The sequence below is a fragment of the Stegodyphus dumicola genome, chromosome 5 (assembly GCF_044657685.1).
Source record: "Stegodyphus dumicola isolate Sdum_Otavi_A_Nest chromosome 5, ASM4465768v1".
NCBI lineage: Eukaryota > Metazoa > Arthropoda > Arachnida > Araneae > Eresidae > Stegodyphus > Stegodyphus dumicola.
The window spans coordinates 18517056-18537305 of NC_140772.1; the positions used below are offsets into that span (position 1 = coordinate 18517056).

Sequence of the window (20250 nt, forward strand, 5' to 3'; positions counted from 1 at the left end):
TAAAATAAGATTACTGTTACATTTTCTTGGAAAATAAGATATTAGAAACAAAATTTCAGTAAAAATTTATTCCTTTTATAACTAGAAGAATGCATTAATGTTTGGTTTTCTGAAATACGAAAAATACGTAAATGGCTATATGTAACCAAACAATATATAAAACGGAAATAAATCCGTAACATCAGATGAATCTTTCTGTTTCTACACTTATTTTTATTCTCTTGCCAGTTTATATCAATCATTCAAGATTAAGCTTCAGATAAAATACGCAAAGTTTCTTCATTTGGTGAAATAGATTTCCTTGATGACTTTTCTATTCTCAGAAACTTAACTTTTTTAATTGAGGACGTTAAGTTCAATTCAGTTCGTCCTATCGCTTTAAAAATTTAATATCTTAGTTTTTTATACTTCTAACTTCCTCCACAGATGGCACTATACACTTTTCCTCTTTGTTTCACCAACTGATTTTCATACAAACGCATCTGCCGCTTTTCCCTCCTTTGAAAAAGTCTTTTGCTCGAGAGGAAGAAAAAACTACGTCTTTCTACAATATACGAACTACGTGCAAATGTTGAGTTTTATTAAAATTATAGATTACCCCCTTTGGTTTTGCTTAGTTTTAAATCATGCCTTTAGTTTCCGAAATACATTGGTCATCAAATTTAAAAAATACAGTTTTGAGTAAAACACATTTAAAGACGGTTTTATCTTGACTGTAAACTTTCATAATTTCCATATTTCTTGTTATCTGAGTAATTTTCTTTAACTACATTTTCAAGGAGGACTACAAGAAGTTAAAATGTAAGAAATATTGAAACTGTTTCATCGAATTATAGCTTAATTTAATCAATCTATTACATTTTAAAATAAAACAAATTTAAAATTTATGTAAATAAAGTCAAAGTTATCGTCTGTGGCTTAAAAGTTTTGTTTTTATTCAAAATGGCGAATTTAACAAAGCAGTGGTTCGAAGGCTACATTTACGCTCTTTCCGAAGAGAAATATGCATACTCCGTTATCCAAAAACGATGTGAGAGTCATGGTTTTGTGATATCTAAAGCTTCGATAGGTAATATCATCAACAAGAAAGGAAAAAAAGTCAAATTGGACCCCCAAGTGGAACAAAAATTCCAAACAAGTATCCAAGGAAAAAACGAACATCCTCGACTATTGCAAAGGTACGTTGTTTAATGTTAAAAGAAAATCCCCCTAGTCAAAGGACAGTTTCAAAATGATTAAAATGCTCGGTGTCTACTGTAAAAAAATTATAAGCGTTGATTTAAATCTTAAGAAAGCGAAAAAAACGCAATGTGCATCGTCTTCTTCCAAAGCATATCGCTCAACCCAGGACACGCTGCAGAATTCTATATGAAAAACACTTATACAAAAAAAAAAAAAAAAAAAAAAAAAAAAAAAAAAAAAAACGGAAAACAATTGTCACAATAGATGAAGCATGGGTGTATTTAAATGATTGTAGGAATAAAAGAACCATTTATTATCATAAAAGGGGAGAAAAAAAATTTAAGTACATGGTTCAAAGAATCGAAAGAAAGTTTTCCTAAGGGATTCATGATTGTTGCTGGTTTTTCTTATAATGGCAAGTTAAAGAGAGTAAAAATAATAAATTTAATAATAATAAATTTAATAATAAATTTAATAAAGTGAGTGCAAAAAAATATCAAGATTAACTCCAAATACTATCAGGAACATATTTTATCGCCAATTTTTCTGAATGGAATACCATCGCTTTATCCACAGCGCCATCCATCTGAGAGACTCCATCAGGACAAAGCTAGCAGTCACACGTCAAAATCCACTGTAAATTTCCTAAAAGAAATGGAACAAAAAACTGATATCAAGGCCATACCCTTCACTGATATCCCTACTAAATCTCCGGAAGTGTCACCCATGGATTGTTGTGCTTTCGGACTTTTAAAAACTGCATTATCCAAACGTTGTCCCAAAACCCTAACAGGACTCTGGAAAGCTGTTCGGGAGGAATGGGATAGAATATCTCGTCTGCCACTTCAAAAGGCATTATTATCCTGGAAATTGTGGTGTCGAAAGATAGTTCAGGATAAGGGATGTCAAATAGAACATTTAAAACAAAAGAATTTTGTTTTAAATGTTGAAACGTCAACCGTGCGTAGAAGGCTTCACGAAGGTGGTCTGTATGCGAGGCGACCAGCCATTTGTGTGCCGCTCAAGTCACGCCATAGAGGGATTGTTTTCAGTGGGCACGACAGCATGTCCACTGGATGCCTGATCAATGGAGGGCGGTCCAGGTTTAGTGAGTCAAGGTTTAATGAGGCCAGGTTTAGTCTAGAAAGCGATAGTAGGCGTTATTTGATATGGAGAGAACCTAGAACCCGTTATCATCCATCAAACATCCGTGAAAGAGATGCATACGGAAGGGGCAGTGTCTGTGTTTGGGGTGGCATCTTTTTGGGTGGACGCACAGACCTCTATGTCTTTCCAAGGGGAACCGTGAATGCTCAGATTTATAGAGATGACATCCTTGATGTTTATGTGAACCCATATATGCGGGTGCAATAGGTGATGCTTTCCTGTTACAGGACAACAACGCAAGACCACACAGGGCTCGCTTCATAGATGATTATCTTCAACAGGAAACAATTATGCGCATGGCGTGGCCAGCTCGATTCCCGGACTTGAATCCTATCGAGCACGTTTGGGATGCTTTAGAGAGACGTCTAGCTGCTCTCAATCCGTCCCCTCAAACCGTTCTCGCGCTTGCAACTGCTTTGCAAGAGCAATGGCTCTCGCTTGCTATGGAACTGATAGACCGCATAATTGAAAGCATCACACATCGCTGCAGGTGCTGTATTGCTTCTAGAGGCGATCATATTCCATATTGAAGGTACTTTTCCTATAGCAAACTGACACCTTCGATTTGTTCTTTTTATACATGTGCTAATTTCTATACTACCATATTTCTCTGGTAATTTCTTTTCATGTTATTTGATACCTTACTATGTGTTGTATATTGTGGGTAAGTTTCATTAAATTCTACATGTAACGTTTTCAGTAATCGTGATTTTTGTGTTTTTCCCTTAATTTATGATAACCAGTGTATTATCGTAATATTCCTGAAATATTGCATTTTCATTCCACATATCCTACAACATTCCTGGAACATTCGCAAGTGATTTGGAATACTCCATGCTTATTCTATTTTTTATTTTCGAGGACTATTTGTAGAATGTACCAAACATATTGCAAGCTGGAATATTTTTAATATTTACCATAGCATATGTTCCTAAAGCATTCCAAATACGTTACCATTTGTTTGCATTTGAAACTCTCAGTAGAGTAAAGTCAGTTGCTGCACAAACTTCAGTGTCTTTGAGCACAGTGGTACCAAATGTTAACTTTCAGTTTTGTGCACTGGAAATTCTGTCTTCCTGCTCGCTAGCCGAGTTGATTGTTTTTGCGCAGAAACTCTAATTTTAATTTTTAAAAAAATAACTGTTTTCAACTGCGTTTGGTGCTTTATGTTTTCTGTATTTTATTTTACAGTTTTTAATGAAGATTGTTTAAGTTTTGATGTATTTTTGCCTTGCCGCGAAGTAAGAACTGAATCGACTGAATTAGAAATATATCTCTAATGAAAATCGGGGAAATAAGTTTAAATGAAGTGCAGGAAAAAATGTGTCTAATTTTAATAGGCTGTACAAGGAATTCATGTGTTATCCACATCAGATATTTTTCATACTTATTCTGTTTACAGTATCGATATTAAACTCGAAAGGCAAATTTATTGATACATAAAACATTTAGTTGAAAGGAATGTTTTCTGAAAATGTTTTAAAATTTATTTGTCTGTAAATTTTATTGTTCTATATGGAGAAAGATAATCAGTATACAGGAATATTCAGGCAATTTTCAGCACTAGCGCAGGTCTCTATAAAAAATTTAAAGGTTGTCGTATTAAGATATGATCTCCATAAGAATTCCAGCCCAACATAGTCTTGTGAATTCACGAACTGTGTTTCAAGATTTCAGCGAAATTTCAAAAATAATTTAACCAACCTGAATTCAGTTTCTAGACAGAACTCACATAAAAATTTTTCTGTCTAATACAGAAAAATTTTTATGACTTAAAAAAAAAGTCTGAAAACTTCAACCCAAAACTATTGCTTTACTTCTACAGTTACAGTTACGGTGTCAGAAAAGCGTTTCTCAGTTCCAAAGTTCTGAAAGTCACGAAATAGTAATATTGAGGTGTAGTTGCTGAGAGTATAAATTTAGAATTCAAGATTTTGTGGAGGAAGCCTGGAAGATCATTTTCTTTTTTTTATTTTATACTGTCGTAGAAACTTCACTTCAAAAAGGGGAAAAACGTGCTTTTCTTTTCAGATACCCTTACAGTTACAGACATTTTGAAATTTCTCATCAGTTTAGGATTACGAACATCTGCATCGATTTTTGTGTACAAATTCAAAGAAATTCATTTGCCTACTACGGCGAAATATGCTTTAATCTTTGGAAGTTTTAAGATTTATTTATGTAAAATTTGACGTGTTTCATTAATTTTTTACCTTCAGCTTTGAATAATGATTGCTTCTGATTTTATCTAAAGGGATCGTTTTTTAGAGAAGCGCATGTGGTTAGAGTAAATTCTCTTTGGAAAGATGAATTTTAAACCAGTGGGTTTATGAGATCCCGTAAGATTGGCGCATACGTAATGATATTTTTAGTTCCTTTTAATTTCCGGCTTTTAGAGCCTTTCGTGTATTCTTTGGGGACATACACTCATAAATCCTATGTCGAAGACAAAGTAGAAAATTCTCGCTATGTCTTTAAGAATAAATATTGCAGATTAAAGATTCAAATAACCTTTTTATTTAAATCTAAATTAAAACAGATTCACGCATTTCCGGCTCAAAAATTACCACCAGTTGTGGTTACACAGAAAATAAGAATGTAACAATTCAATACTAAATTAAGATAATCTAATGACTGGCTGCTTAGCTTAACTAAGAGTAAATCGACTGCACACAACAAAACCGAGCTGAGAAATATCAGTATAAATTGAAAGGTGTCGAACACCGAACAAGAGAGCTAATTTTAAATTCGCAGCATAAACATTGGAACTAATTCCGCTACTACTGCTTTGGAACATCTGAAACGCAGCTTAAATACTGCTTCTGTTTGGTGTCCGCCGATAACATCGCGGCAAAAACATCGCAGACGAAAACGTCGCGGAGAAAACAACGCAAGGAGAAAACGTCGTGCTACAAAACATCGTGGGAGAAAACATCGCAAAGAGAAAACATCGCAGTTCTAAAACATCGTGGTACAAAACATCGTCGTCGAAAATAAAGCGGTTCAAAAACTTCGCAGTTTAAAAACATCGTCGTTGAAAATATCGTGGTAAAAAATGAAGTATCTACAAATCATCGTATGACGATAACATCGCAGACATTTTTTTTCAGGTTTTAATAATTGGAAATGGATATTCCCATAATGATTTGTGAGCGCAAGATGTAAAGAAGGATAATTTTTACTTTCACAATTTTTTAAATAACTAATAAATTTTTGCTGAAAAAGTAAGAAGGAAACTTAAGCATAGATAATTAAATGCAACTTATAGCTTATACTTTTCATGAAAAATTACCCGTAAAAGCATTACAAAAATTATTTATTAATGGCCTTTGTTAGCTAACTATGTCGGTTTAAAATTCCATTAAGTGCTATAAGTTGCATTGATTTTCTATGCTTAAGTTTCCTTCTTATTTTCTCAGCAAAAATTTATTAGTTAATGAAAAAATATGAAAGTAAAAATTATCCTTCTTTCCATCTTGCGCTCACAAACATTATGGGAATATAAATTTACAGTTATTAAAGAATGTCTGCGAAAAGCATGTCTGAAAAAAGCATATCTGCGATGTTATCGTCATGCGACGATTTGTAGATACTTCTACTGTTGGTTCTTTGAGTTTGCCTGGAAAAAATTGCCTTGATTTACATTAGTTTATGGAATCTCATCAAGCGACTCGATATCTATTTCATAAAACGTCCTTTTAATAAGCTTCCACCCTCATCTAATCCCTTTTTTGCCAGCAAAACAAGCGCTACAATAATTTTTTCATGCTTAAGCATTGTATAAACTGGTAAAATAATCCAAATAAAGATATCTGTTTTTTTACTTCCTTGTACCAAGTAAAAAGGAAGTATTGTAATCGCGAAAATTTCAGGCAGCATATTTCAACGAAAATATCCATTTTGACCGCTATCGAATGCAATTTAACGATGTTTTTGCGTGATATCTGTACGTAAGGACAGAATAAAAGACTCGTTTCCTCCAAAAAAATTATAAAACTGCTTTAAAATGAATTCTGAAAAGAATTTTTCGTGGCGTCTGTACGAACGTATGTACGTATCTCGCATAACTGAAAAACGAGTAGCCTCAGAACGTTGAAATTTTGTATATAGGACTGCTATAACATGTAGATGTGCACCTCGTATTTTGGTTGCAATCGGCCGTACCAAACATATATAAATATATTTATATATATATCCCCTCTGTTACTCGGCTCAGTAATCTCAGTTTCTTTACTCTTATATGTTTGTAAATTGCACATTTTTTGCTTTAAAAATGATTGAATTATGTTGTTCTTATCTTCCGGTTAAGGGTTTTATGCTTTTAGTAATTCTCTATGCAATATGTTTAGAATTATCAACAATTTTAAAGTTGTTTAAGTGGCGCTAAACCTAATAATTTTTTTGATCGCGGCCATTGCTTGTTTACATTTGAAACAGCAGGTTAGTGGATTTGTTGCCAATCTAGAGAAACTTAGCTTCGCAACAACAAAGATAACGCCTTCATTTATTATTGCGAATTAAATCTTCTGTCTGGAAGTGTTTCGAGGAAATAAGTGTTTAAGATTTACTTCGTAATTTTTAATACAGATGTTTTGAGTTTTTATTTATACTCAATCGTCTGTGAAAAACTGTTTCTTTTTTGTTTTGCTTGTTTAATTTCTTTTATACATCGTTCTAGCTTTATTATAATATTTGAATAGAACATGGGGCAACGATTAGATAATTCTTAAATGATGTAAATTTTGTGCATTCTGAGTTATAATATGAACGAAATATAATACTGTTAAGTGAACCTAGCGCCAGAATGTCGTACATTTATTCTACTGAGGTTTATGCGCTGTAAGCGAAGTAGATTTAATTCAATCCAATAAGTTTAAATGAAATGCGAGAAAAAATGCGTATAATTTAATATTCCGTACAAGAAAGTCATGTGGTGTACACAGCAGATTTTTTGGATTTGTATTTACAAACGAGATTTTAATAATATAATTGTTATAAAATTTTACTCTTGGTTCTTTGAGTTTGCTTGGTAAAAATTGCCTTGATTTACATTTGTTTATGGAATCTCATTAAGCGACTTGATATCTATTTCATAAAACGTCCTTTTAATAAGCTTCCATTCTCATCTAATCCATTCTTTGTCAGCAAAAAAGTGCTACAATAATTTTTTCTTGCTTTTACCCATTGCATAAACTGGGAAAATAATCCAGATAAAGATATCTGTCTTTTTTTTCTAAAAGGCCTCACAATTCTTTATATCGTATTTGGCTGTCTTACCGATTATGACAAGTAAACATTCCAAAAGTGGTTACCAGGATTTTTCTTAGTTTGCTTATTTCCTCGGAGTAAAAAGAATGTCTTAGTTTTGGTTATTTCGCCTGTTGCAATGGTATTGAAAAGCCGGACAAACACAGGAAAAAACAATATTCCGCTCTGTTGATTCGAGAAACCTGGATTCCGGAATTTGCGTTTGAAAGATGAAGTTTCTCTTTCACTGAATCCTTGTTTCAATCAAGAATTGTGAGGTTTAAATAGCTGGAATATTCTTTATTGACATTATAGCGAAGAGATTTGTATCGACCCTAAGAGAAAATTGTAGGATTGTTTCAGATTAAAAATACATTGAGACATGGTTTCTTTTGGAACAATGACATCATAAAAATGAAAGTGGGTTAATTTCAACGAGAACTAATATCTGAATTGATCGCACAGGTACTTTGCTCTAACAGAAAAGACAGTGGCGCAGAAGGTACATCTGCTACCATTTTCAATGACTTATCTTCTAAACAATTCCTGCGTTTTCTTTAAATTATACTTACAAAAAATATGTAAATCAAAATTATAATTTAAGCTAGCAATAACCCCTTAATTCCTCCTCTCTACTCTAAAAATAGTAATGCTTTTTTCTGGACAGCGTTATTTTTAGATCAATCCACATAATAGGTTTTACGTAATGCTTATGATATATTAAAAATATATCATAAGCATTACGATAATTATGATATATTAAAAATATATCATAAGGATTTATTTTTGGATTTATTTTTTTTGGATTAGGCGCAAGTAGTGTGCCAAGCTGTTTGCGACTGCAATATGCTTATTGGACTAAAAATGAGGATTTAATCTGCATCGGCTGTTAGTTTCCTATTTATTCATTATGAGTCTACATTTCAACATTCTATGCAGTTTACGTTCTGCGCAATCAGTACTTCTACAGCAACAGTACTTCTAAGTCTATTGCTTCATTACATATATACTATATATGTGTGTGTCTAATTTGTTATTATTTAATTTAAATTTATATATGTATATAATTACATATATATAGAATATATATATGTAAAATAAATGCCAACACAATATATAATTTGTATTACACATACATACAGAATATATCTATACATACGTATAATAAAAGAAAGAGACTGTCTGTGTCTTTCGTTTGCGTTGCGCCTAAGCTAATAGATCCACGGCTACGAAATTTGTTACATAGGTGCATCTAGACAAGAGCCAGTGCACCTCGAAGCGATTTTTTTCGAAATTCGAATTAGAATTTTTTTTGGATTTTATGTTTTGTGACGAAATCGCGTCATTTTGAGACATAATGGGCTATAGGAAAGCGAGATTTTACTCTACACACTCCATTTTCACATCGTCATGAAACGTAGGCACTTGGCTATTTTACGAACTTAAATAAATTTCGTATTTCAATAAATCGATTCAATACGAATTTATTTAACAAAGTGAGCTTAACATCTTTTCAACGGGATTTTTTCTAAAAAAAGTTTATTTTTAAAAATGTATAGTTTATTTTTGGACACGTTAAACTTTCATCCTTGTGACAGATTTCACAAAAAGAATTTTGTGAAAACGATAATATTTTGTATTTAAAAAAAATTTAAATGAAGCTTCCGAGTACACTTCTCACATCTCACATCTTTAAAAATGTGATTTTTGTTGATAGACTTTTGATAAAATCCCATCATTTTGAATAGTTTCATTCTTTTAGAAATATGGGTTTGGCATCGTATTTCTTATGTCACTGTTTTTGGCATATTTCATTGTCAATTTTATATATACAATACATTTTTATTGATTTTTTTTGATAAAGTTGTTCCGCAGAGTAAAATTCTGCGCGGAATTTCTTGTTTTCTTTAGTTTCTTTCATGTTAGTTTTTGCTTATTTCACTATTTGTAAGATATTGAAAAGTTTAGCATGATTTTTTTTTCTTCAACGGAAAGTTGGTTAATTTTTTTTATTAGGATAATTAATGTTTGTGTTAAGGGATATAGCTTATTTCATTGTAATTTTTTTCTCTTGAAAATATAAGATAGAATATCATTAATTATACTTTGCTTTTCAGAATGTTTTGTTTTTTGTATTCTTTTATGTTATTTATTGCTCATTTCACTGTCTTTAAGATACTGAAAAGTTTTGAGTTTAGGAAACAAAGTTCTTAACCTCCTTTATACCATTTGATTTCTTAAGATTTTGCAAAGGGAAGTTGGATAATTTACACTCATGTCCATAAATTAAGGATAATTCAGAGTCACGCGGAAATCGAACTCTAAAATAAATATATCACTTGCAAAATCACTACACACATCTTCAAGAATCATATGCAAATTTCAGGAAGTAACCAGATGACGCCGATGGTACGTCACAATGACGAGAGTGTAAGAGTAAAGTATAAGGAATACAGGCAAGGAAGTAAAATTGTTCACAGGCGCTTTATAAGCATTTCAGTGCAATAACCGAATAGTTATGACACAAAGGACGCATTTGGATGATTTTTTACGTGGTAGAATTATCGGCCGTCTGGAATGTGGGCGTACCCAACTGGAAGTATCAGACGAACTTGGAATTGCCCAGAGTGCCATCTCCAGGCTCCAGCAACGATTCCAAGATGATGGTAATGTGAGTAGACGTTACAGCACAGGTCGCCCAGAGTTACAACGCCGAATTAAGACCGGTATTTGGCAGTTACTGCCACAAAAAACAGGCGGAGCACAGCCTCAGACCTGTCTCGTCAGCTCTCTTCAGTCACTGGTACGACAATTTCAAGGCAGACCGTGTACAGACGCTTAGGGCAGATTGGTCTATATGCTCGTAGACCTGTCAGATGCGTTCCACTTACTGTAACTCACTGTCGCCTCGGTTAGCCTGGAGTAGAGCGCATGTATTGTGAACACCGCAACAGTGGGCTTGCGTGATGTTTTCCGACGAGTCCAGGTTTAGTTTGCAGTCTGATTCTCGCCGGACTTTCATATAGAGAGCTTCAGGTACCCGTTACCACCAAGAAAACATCATTGAACGACACAGTTACGGTGGTGCAGGAGTGCTCGTTTCGGGTGGAATTATTCTGGGTTCCAGAACTGACCTGCATGTTCAAATTGGAACCATGACAAGCCAAATCTATCGGGATGTCACTCTGGAACAACATGTACGGTTGTTTCGGGGCGCCATGCGCGCACGGTTTGTGTTTATGGATGACAACGCCCGTCCTCACCGTGCAAACATCGTAAGCGAATGCCTTCAATCGGAAGATATCACCACGTATGGACTGGCCAGCATTCTCACCGGACTTGAATCCAGTACAGCACGTGTATGACATGTTTGGCCGACGAGTTGCAGCCCGTCAACCTCCTCCTTCATGTCTACCGGAACTTCGGAGAGCATTGCTTTTTGAGTGGTGTAATATCCCCCAAGATCAGATCGATAATTCGATTCTCAGCATGCCTAGGCGTTGTACGGGCTGTATTGCATCGTCTAGGAGACATACAATGTATTAACAATCATACCAACCATGTAATATTGGTTTCTTGTAAATAGGTTTTTTTTGGATTTGCTCCAGGGAGAAAAAATCGCTATTTAATCGCTATTTTGTTTAATAATATCAAACATATAGCATCTTTTTTTGCACTTTACCTTTTGTTTAATAAATAAGCTTTACAAATAAGTCAAATTTGTTTCGCTTCTTTGCCTGATTTTGCATTATCCTTAATTTATGGACACGAGTGTATTTATTAGGATAATTAATATTTGTATTAAGGGATATTGCTTATTTCATTGCAATTTTGTTATACGTAATAACATTTTTATGAAGTTGTTCTGCAGAGTAAAATTCTAAGCAGTTTTTAAATTTAACGTTTGGTGTTCCCTTCAGCCATTTTTTCGGTACATTTAAAAGCCAGACGAAGGCTGGCAGCGAAGCTGCTAGTATGTAATACAAATTATATATTGTTATATAATTTGTATTACAAATTATATATTGTGTTGGCATTTATTTATTTCTCTAAATTACGTAATAAAATAGGTCCTTATTCTCAAGAATTAAAAATAAACTTTATCTCTTAAACCCCTAACACGTATTTTAGTGCCGCCCAGGAGGGAAAATGTTTAGAGACTCTGACTGTTGCACTGAAGGGCCCGGATTTGAATACCGAAATAGGCCATGGATGTAAATTTTCTGTTCCTTCATAGGAGGCAACAGTGGCCTAGTGGGCGTCTCCATAATAAGGTGGCCACCGCTTGTGCCCTTAGTAGTGGCCAACGCCTATAATGGCTAGTGTGTGCCGCTGGGGAAAAATTATTTTAGCTAATATTTTATATTTATGTTAATTCTTTCTTGTACCTTGAAATTTTTGCCCTCATTTCTCGCAGCTTTCTTCAGAATGTAAATTGAGTTTAAATAGCGAACGTATTTGTAATTTAGAGCGAGTTCTTTATTATATGAGACAAAAGTAAGCTCTTTATTCTATGAAACGTCCACCTCTATGTCGATTTGGATCTTCGTAAGCGATTTCATAACTGATAGCTTTGTAGGCTAGAAGGCTTGATTGTTGGAGACGGGTTAGTTAGGTGCTAATGCATATTCCAGATTTAATTATTAGAACTTCAGTTTCTCCGTAACAGAGGTGAATAAATTTAATTAAATTTTAATTTTACAATATACCGTACAATTGTATAATAAAACTTTTAGTTAAGTTTCAACTTTTGTCTCTGTTCTTGAAATTTAGTCTTTTAGTAAGCGCGAATAAGCTTGGAAGAATTCACTTGGAGCACACGATAGTTAAATACGGGTAGTTTAACATTTAATCACATATAATCTTACATTTTTAATAGGAAGAGCCTCCAAGCATTTACAATGGATATTAAAATATTAAAGGAAAATTTAACAACCAAAATTAACTGAGAATGAATTAAAAGAAGAAAATGATTATTTAAACAATGGATGGACAGTAGCAATATGGTTTCAAGATTCTCATTAAAACTAACATGCATAATAAAACAACTGAGAATCGAATTATAGTCCGTAACTTAAGGAGTCCACAGAGATTAAACTTGTGATGATGTCAGAGGTCATATAGCTTATGTAAAAATCACGTGATCTTTGACACCTAGTAATACTTTTGATTCTTCTGCTATTTAAGTTAAAACATTTCTGGCAGTACTGATTAGCGATACCCACTCCCCTACTATTGGGCTCGAAATGGAATATTGGGGAAGGCATGGAGGTTTGCAAATGTCTTGACGGCAAGATAGCACTCAAAATATCGCAGAACGAAATGTCCTTTTCAGAAGCTTACGCTAGGAAAAGAGGCGAAAGAGACTCTTTGATACCATTCTCTGTTGTCTTTCTCCATCAAGGGACCTAGGCGAGGCAGGTTTTATTGTTACCTGCAAAGTACCCAATGTCTTGGGTAACGATAGACGTATTCTTCTGCTTGACCATTTTAAACTTGTAGGCCAGATCTGAGTAAATCTGAGGAATTAAATTGAAAGAATAAATGACTACAATCTCTGTCCTCGGAATCCTGAGTTCAAGTCCTAGTCGAAAATCTGGTCTTTGTAAACTCCAGTATCTGCTGTTTTGAGTAACCTTTAAACAGTAGTGATTTGAAAGTGATGAGCACAATTACATCATAAAATACTGAAGCTATCGTTGACAAATTCTGACATCAGATATCTCCTTCAATCGTCCAATGTGAATAAAGTATTCCAATGTGATCTAAAACTATTCATAACAGTTTGAAATGGTAAAGTTCTTTCTGCGAATTTGAAGATTTTTCCTTGAATTACAGACCCAGGTAGCATATGAAGATATTTCAGTTAAGCCTATCTGCTGGCAGTGGCCTAATTAACAATGTCTGATCTCCGATTTCCGAGGCCCCCAGGGTCTTAATGTTCCTTCTCAGTTTCATTCTGCCTCTATTTTCAAGAAGTTTATACAGAAAGAAGTGGCAACGTGATTCCGAAGTTTCGGTTTAATTGCTAGAGCATGAAATTAAAGCTTTGTATTTTATGTGGTAACTCACGCAATTAAATAAAATATGCAAGTACCACTCCTGATTCCTGGTTCCAACAATAAGGCTTAGGTTCGAAACGCAGGTTTAAACATTAACCAAGTATCCAGGGTCATTCGAAGTAAAAAAAGTGATTAGGAATTATTACTCGATGTATCAAACTAAAAATTTTCAAACCTTAAATACCCTGTTTTAAAATTTGCATCTTCTGGGAGAATTCAAATGTAATTATAGGAATTCCAAGACAGAAGGAACTTAAAATAAAATTGCTTAGAAGCTAAAACTGCACATCTTCTAATATCCCAATATATTTAAAGGAGGTAAAATGAGCTTTGTCTATTTGTTAAAATCCATGCTTTTATTTAGGTCTAAACAACTAAGATTCAAAATCTCATGAGCAGCTGGTAATTTAGATTTAAAGTCTGAGAAATAATCTGGATTCTGAGAAGTTTTCTTTTAAACCAAGTGGATTCATTTCCACATATGATTGATTAATATGCCATGAAAACATTACTGATTGATTTGTGAACGTTTAACGTTCTTTTTAGGTGCTTGGATTTATTTAATATTTGTGTTTTTTTATTTATTTTCTCAGTATTTAATTCTATGTTATCATTAATATACGATAATCCTGTTACTGGGAACATGTTTTCGTTCAATACCGAACTTTTGTGAGTAGCAACAATATTCATACTTTATGTTTTTGGGGAGGTTATAAAAATAAAAGAATAGGTTTCTTAGCCGAACTGTGGTGCAGGCCTTTCTCCTGTTTAATAATATTTCAGTTTTTTTTTAAATGTTAATAGTGTTTGTGTGTCTACAAAGCTAATTCTTTAGTCCAAGGCGACTAACACAGGGTTTAAAGACGAAAAAAGTAATAATTTATTACTCATCATAAACATTATTGTGAATTATTTCGGTATTCATTTCGCTACAATTGTAATATTGTGTTTATGAGCGTGGAAAAATGAAACCACATAGAAAAAAAGGCCTTTTCCAATAAAAAGTACTCATGCAGTGTTGCATTAAATAATCACGGGAAATCTTATGTTTGCTTTTAGGAATATTTGATCTTGCATTTAATACGTTCACAGGAAAGATAAGGATAACTCCAGTAATTGATTCTTTCCGTTCAATTAAATATATGGAGCTCATAATAACTTCCTGAAGCAGAGTAATTTGATTTACTAAAGACTTGTGTAGGATTAAATTCTGCATAAACTAATCTTCGAATTAAATTAAACGTTAGGGTAAATTAAAAGCTAATTTTATTCTATAATTTGGTAGCTTTTGATAAATAAATATTGAATAATAACTTAACTATCGTATATCGATATTGATTAGAATTTTAATTCCAAGCTTTATGTTGTTCTTAATTAAATTATCTATCGATTATTATTGTCATGATATCATTAAGTTACATCATATGGTTAAGAGCACAATAATTTCGTTAAGATCAGCAGAACTGAAGCTTTGGAGAATAAAAGCAGATCCTGTAAGGAAAATTTAATCCATGATCAAGCAAAATTGTGTACTCGAAAGGAAATCTATCGCTGGGAAACGAAGTGGAAATTCATTTGAAAAGAATCAGATTCATTTTTCTTTAGTAAACAAGTCACGATTTGCGAGAAAGTTCTTGCCATTTATAAGTTTTTATACCCAAAGAATTCTGTTATATTTCAGAAATATGAATCTGTACCGGGAGAGATTAGTCTAGGACAAACTATCATCTGAAACGATAAACGTCCACAGAAATCATTATTCCATAATAAAGTTTGAAATTAGTATAATTTCATCTTTTTCGGACATCTAAAAAAAATGGCAATATTTTCATTTTGCGAAAGAAGTTCTCTCTTAACAAAACTGTAATCTGTTGCCAGATAATGCGGCATAGGATATTTCCTTTATTCTTAAAATTATAAAAGTATGTTATTTATTAATACAACAAACTTGAAGATTTATGAAACCAGTAAGTGCGTTTTGAATTTTGATGCTTTTTGATTAGTTTTATTAACGCTTGCTTCGTCAGAATGATTTATTAAAGATATTTATTATAACATCGTCCATTAGGTATGTCTGAAACAAACTCTGTGTCTAATATTTCTTTCTGAAATTTATTGCCTACAAATGAAATATATTCTCTAACTGCTTTTCTGTCTTTTTACTTCCTTGAACGAAGTAAAAAAAGTATTGTAATCACGAAAAATTTCGGGTCAAAATTACATTTTGACCGTTCCCGAAACCATTTGGACGACTTTTCTTCGTCGCGTCTGTACAGACAGAATGATATTCAAAATGGATTCTGAAATAAATTTAAAATGTATTCAAAAGAGAATTTTTCCTTCGACGTACATGCTTATGTATGTATGTATGTATCTAACTCAACGATAAGCTGTAGAACTTTGAAATTTTGTAATATACGACAGCTGTAAATCTAGTTGCGCAGCTTAAATTTTTATTACAATTTTTTGTTCATTATCAGGCGATACAAAGATACGACTACCTTCTTACTGTCGAACAAACGTGTTCATGGTTCATGCTAAGTGCTTATTGAAGAATTTGTCACATCAAATGTTTTAGTTCAACTCATTTTGACCAAAAACCTAATGAGAAATACGATTCTTCTTTGTTCAATAGAAATTTTCAGCTACTGTAAAAGGACAAAGCGAAAGCAATCTTTGAAAAATAAAGTTCTCCATTAATTATTTTTTACTTCCTTATACGAAGTAAAAAGGAAGTATTGTAATCGCGAAAAGTTTCAAGCAGCATATTTCAACGAAAATATCCATTTTGACAGCTATCGAATGCAATTTAACGATGTTCTTGCGTGATATCTGTACGTAAGGGCAGAATAAAATACCTTTTCCTTCAAAAAAATTATAAAACTGCTTCACAATTAATTCTGAAGAGAATTTTTCGTGGCGTCTGTACGAACGTATGTACGTACGTGCGTGCGTACGTACGTATCTCGCATAACTCAAAAACGAGTAGCCTCAGAACGTTAAATTTTGTATATAGGACTGCTATAACATGTAGATGTGCACCTCGTATTTTGGTTGCAATCGGCCGCACGAAACGTATATAAATATATTTATATATATATCCACTCTGTTACCCGGTTCAGTGATCTCAGTTTCTTTACACTTATATGTTTGTAAATTGTACATTTTTTGCTTTAAAAATGATTGAATTATGTTGTTTTTATCTTCCGGTTAAGGATTTTATGTCTTTAGTAAATCTGTGTGCAATATTTTTAGAATTATCAGCAATTCTGTTTAATTGCCGCTAAGCCTGTTTTTAATGGCGGTCATTGATGTTTACATTTGAAACAGGAGACTAGTGGATTTGTTGCCAATCTAGAGAAACTTAGCTTTGCAACAACAAAGATAACGCCTTCATTTATTATTGCCAATTAAATCATGCTTAATTCTTTCTGGAATTTTTTCGAGGAAATAAGTGTTTAAGATTTACTTCGTAATTTTTGATATAGATATTTTGAGTTTTTATGTATTTTTTCCTTCTAGCGAAGTGAGAACTGAATTAATTAAATGAGAAATACTCAATCGTCTGTGAAAAACTGTTTCTTTTTTGTTTTGTTTGCTTAATTTCTTTTATACATCATTCTAACTTTATTATAGTATTTGAATAGAACATGTGGGAACGATTAGATAATTCTATTCTTTAAATGATATAAATTTTATGCATTATGAGTTATAATATGAACGAAATATATACGTTAACTGTTATATAATTATTGGATTATATAACAATTAACTTAGTTTCCGTTATATAATTATTATATAAGTTAACTGTTATATAATTATTAATACTGTTAAGTGAATCTAGCGCCAGAGTGTCGCTATGGTAAACAAATACTAGAGTGAATTTTAAAGAATGCATTTATTCTATTGTGTTTATGCGCTGTCGGCGAAGTAGATTTAATTCAATCCAATAAGTTTAAATGAAATGCAAGAAAACATGCGTATAATTTAATATTCCAATACAAGGAAGTCATGTGGTGTACACATCAGATTTTTTTAAATTCAAGAGACGTAACTTATTACAACTTATTAATAAGTAATAACGTAACTTATTACTCTTTTCAGCAGCTGAAGCTATCACTGTGAAGCAATAAAGCAATAATTGATTGTTGTGGAGCGTTGTTGCGAAGGAGAATACAATATTAAGATCTAGGAAACTCATATTCTCTTTTATCGGTTTAAATGAGATCTTTTCATTTTTCAAGGAATAGTTACACATCAGGAAACTCTCATAGTTTAAGAATGTTTCAGAGCAACATCTGCAATTACACACCTATCTTATGTACGAGATTAACTTTATGTAACTTTGTCTGCCTCCTGAAAGAAAAACGCTTGTAAAAGTGATTGATACTAAAGCCACACAAGCAACGATGACACACACATATATTGACTTGAAGACGCTGCAATCACACATATATTGACTTGAAGACGCTGCAATCACACACATATATTGACTTGAAGACGTTGCAATCACACATATATTGACTTGAAGACGCTGCAATCACACATATATTGACTTGAAGACGCTGCAGTCACACATATATTGACACTGAACCCAAAGCTGTGACTGTAGAGACGACATTAGAATTTTTGATGAGGGAGAAATGACAAATGAGCAATGCCCTCACCGAGACTCGAACCTGGACTTCTCAAATACGCGCCGAGTGTGCTTACCGTTACACCACGAGGACAGGTGGAAAGGAGGGAGAAAATACCTTATATTCCTTTTTTTCACTTGTAATTTTATTCATTTTGAATTACTGAGATACTAATGATTTTATGCCTTATCTATATGTTCTATTATATGATGTCTTATTATATATGTTCTTGTTTCTTTATGATGTTTTATTCTATATGTTCTTGTTTCTTTTTACTTGATATGTATTAACTGTGTGTTTTGATGCTGTGATTGTTGCACTTCTTCAGAATAAACATCTCAAACTCTGAGCAATTTGTATGTGGATATAAAGGTGATCGAATCCATTATATTACTCAATGTCCATTAACAAAGTCAATTCATATTAAATTGCCTAATTCAAATATCAGTGCCTTCCTTCGTTTTGCAATTACCAACAAACATTTAAAAAATAAAATAGAAAATACAATCAAATATCTATCTTCAATAGGTAAAAATTTATGTGAGCGCTAACGTAATTAATGTCAAAATTCATTTTTGAAGCTGCAATTCATCTAAAACTTTTATTATCTAATTATCTTAAAAACAAACCCTTGCAATAATAATGATATAGTAAAAAAAGGGAAAAGAAGAGGAAGGACATACAGATTCCAATATAATAAACTTTATCTCAAGGAACTATTATGAACTGTTATAAATTATGACTGTTATAGCCTACTATTATTATACCTATTATAACTACTATAATTATTAAGACACAATAACACGCCGAATAAATACTAATTCAGAAGACAAACAACAAAAATCAGCGTTATATTTACAAAATTTCCACAGGACATTTGCGGTTTTGCAGCTGAGGATGGTGGTTTGGTAAAACCATCGAAACTAGTCCTGTGGAAATTTTGTAAATATAACACTGATTTTTGTTGTTTGTCTTCTGAATTAGTACTATAATTATATCTAATAGATATGATATCAATCAGAATGTCGATATACTATTCATGCTGTTATATTATGTTATATTATGTGTTATATTATACTATGTACTATTTTGAATATTAACTTTAAAAATAAACCGAAGTGTAGTGGGACTATACCTACATTACTTATAGTGAACATTGGGTGTCCCACTACATTTCCACCTGAACCTGAACCTGTTGTGATTGTGCTTGAGTTTTGCTTTGTGGTGAACTTAGAGGCGACCCAAACAAGATCATGCGGTCTATTTTTAGACATGTGGATAGGGTCGTATTCCTCTCATTCGTACCTTATATACTTCCCCTTTTAAAGGGCGACTGGACATTAGGGGACCTAATGAAAAAAACCTTGTGGTGAAGAATCATCATCCACCACCTTTTATTTCGGGCGCCTGTAGAGTTATTAGGATTTTTTAAACCAGGAGAGATGAAAAATGAGCAATGGACTCGCCAGGACTCGAACCTGGACTTCCCGAATACGCGCCGAGTGTGCTACCATTACACCACGAAGGCATACAGAAAGGAGGGGAAAATACCGTATATACTCTCCCTTTTAAAGGGCAACTGGAGAGTAGGGGAACCAGTCGCCAAATCCTAGTGGTGAAGAATCATCATCCACCACCTTTTAGTTTGGGCGCCACTAGAGTCATTAGGATTTTTAAAAGTAGGAGATGTGGAAAATGAGCAATGTCCTCACCAGGACTCGAACCTGGACCTCTCGAATACGCGCACAGTGTGCTACCGTTACACCCCGAATTCATGCGGAAAGCAGGGAGAAAATATTTATGACGAATGAAATCATCGAGCCCATCCAAAAGACAGAATTACGAATGTCAAAGGAAGCATCAGTTCAGCATGCTCAGTACTGTACTGAAGCAAATCAGCGTCTTTTCAATAAGCATTTTGGTTTTGAGGAAGATGTAGTGTTTTTGACTTTCAT

At 33.2% G+C, this 20250-nt stretch overlaps 1 protein-coding gene across 1 annotated transcript in view; it reads right to left on the reverse strand.

Moving 5' to 3' along the window:
- LOC118195192 (uncharacterized) overlaps nt 1–20250 on the reverse strand; it is a 456481-nt gene that overhangs the window by 34720 nt on the left and 401511 nt on the right. The window lies entirely within an intron of this gene.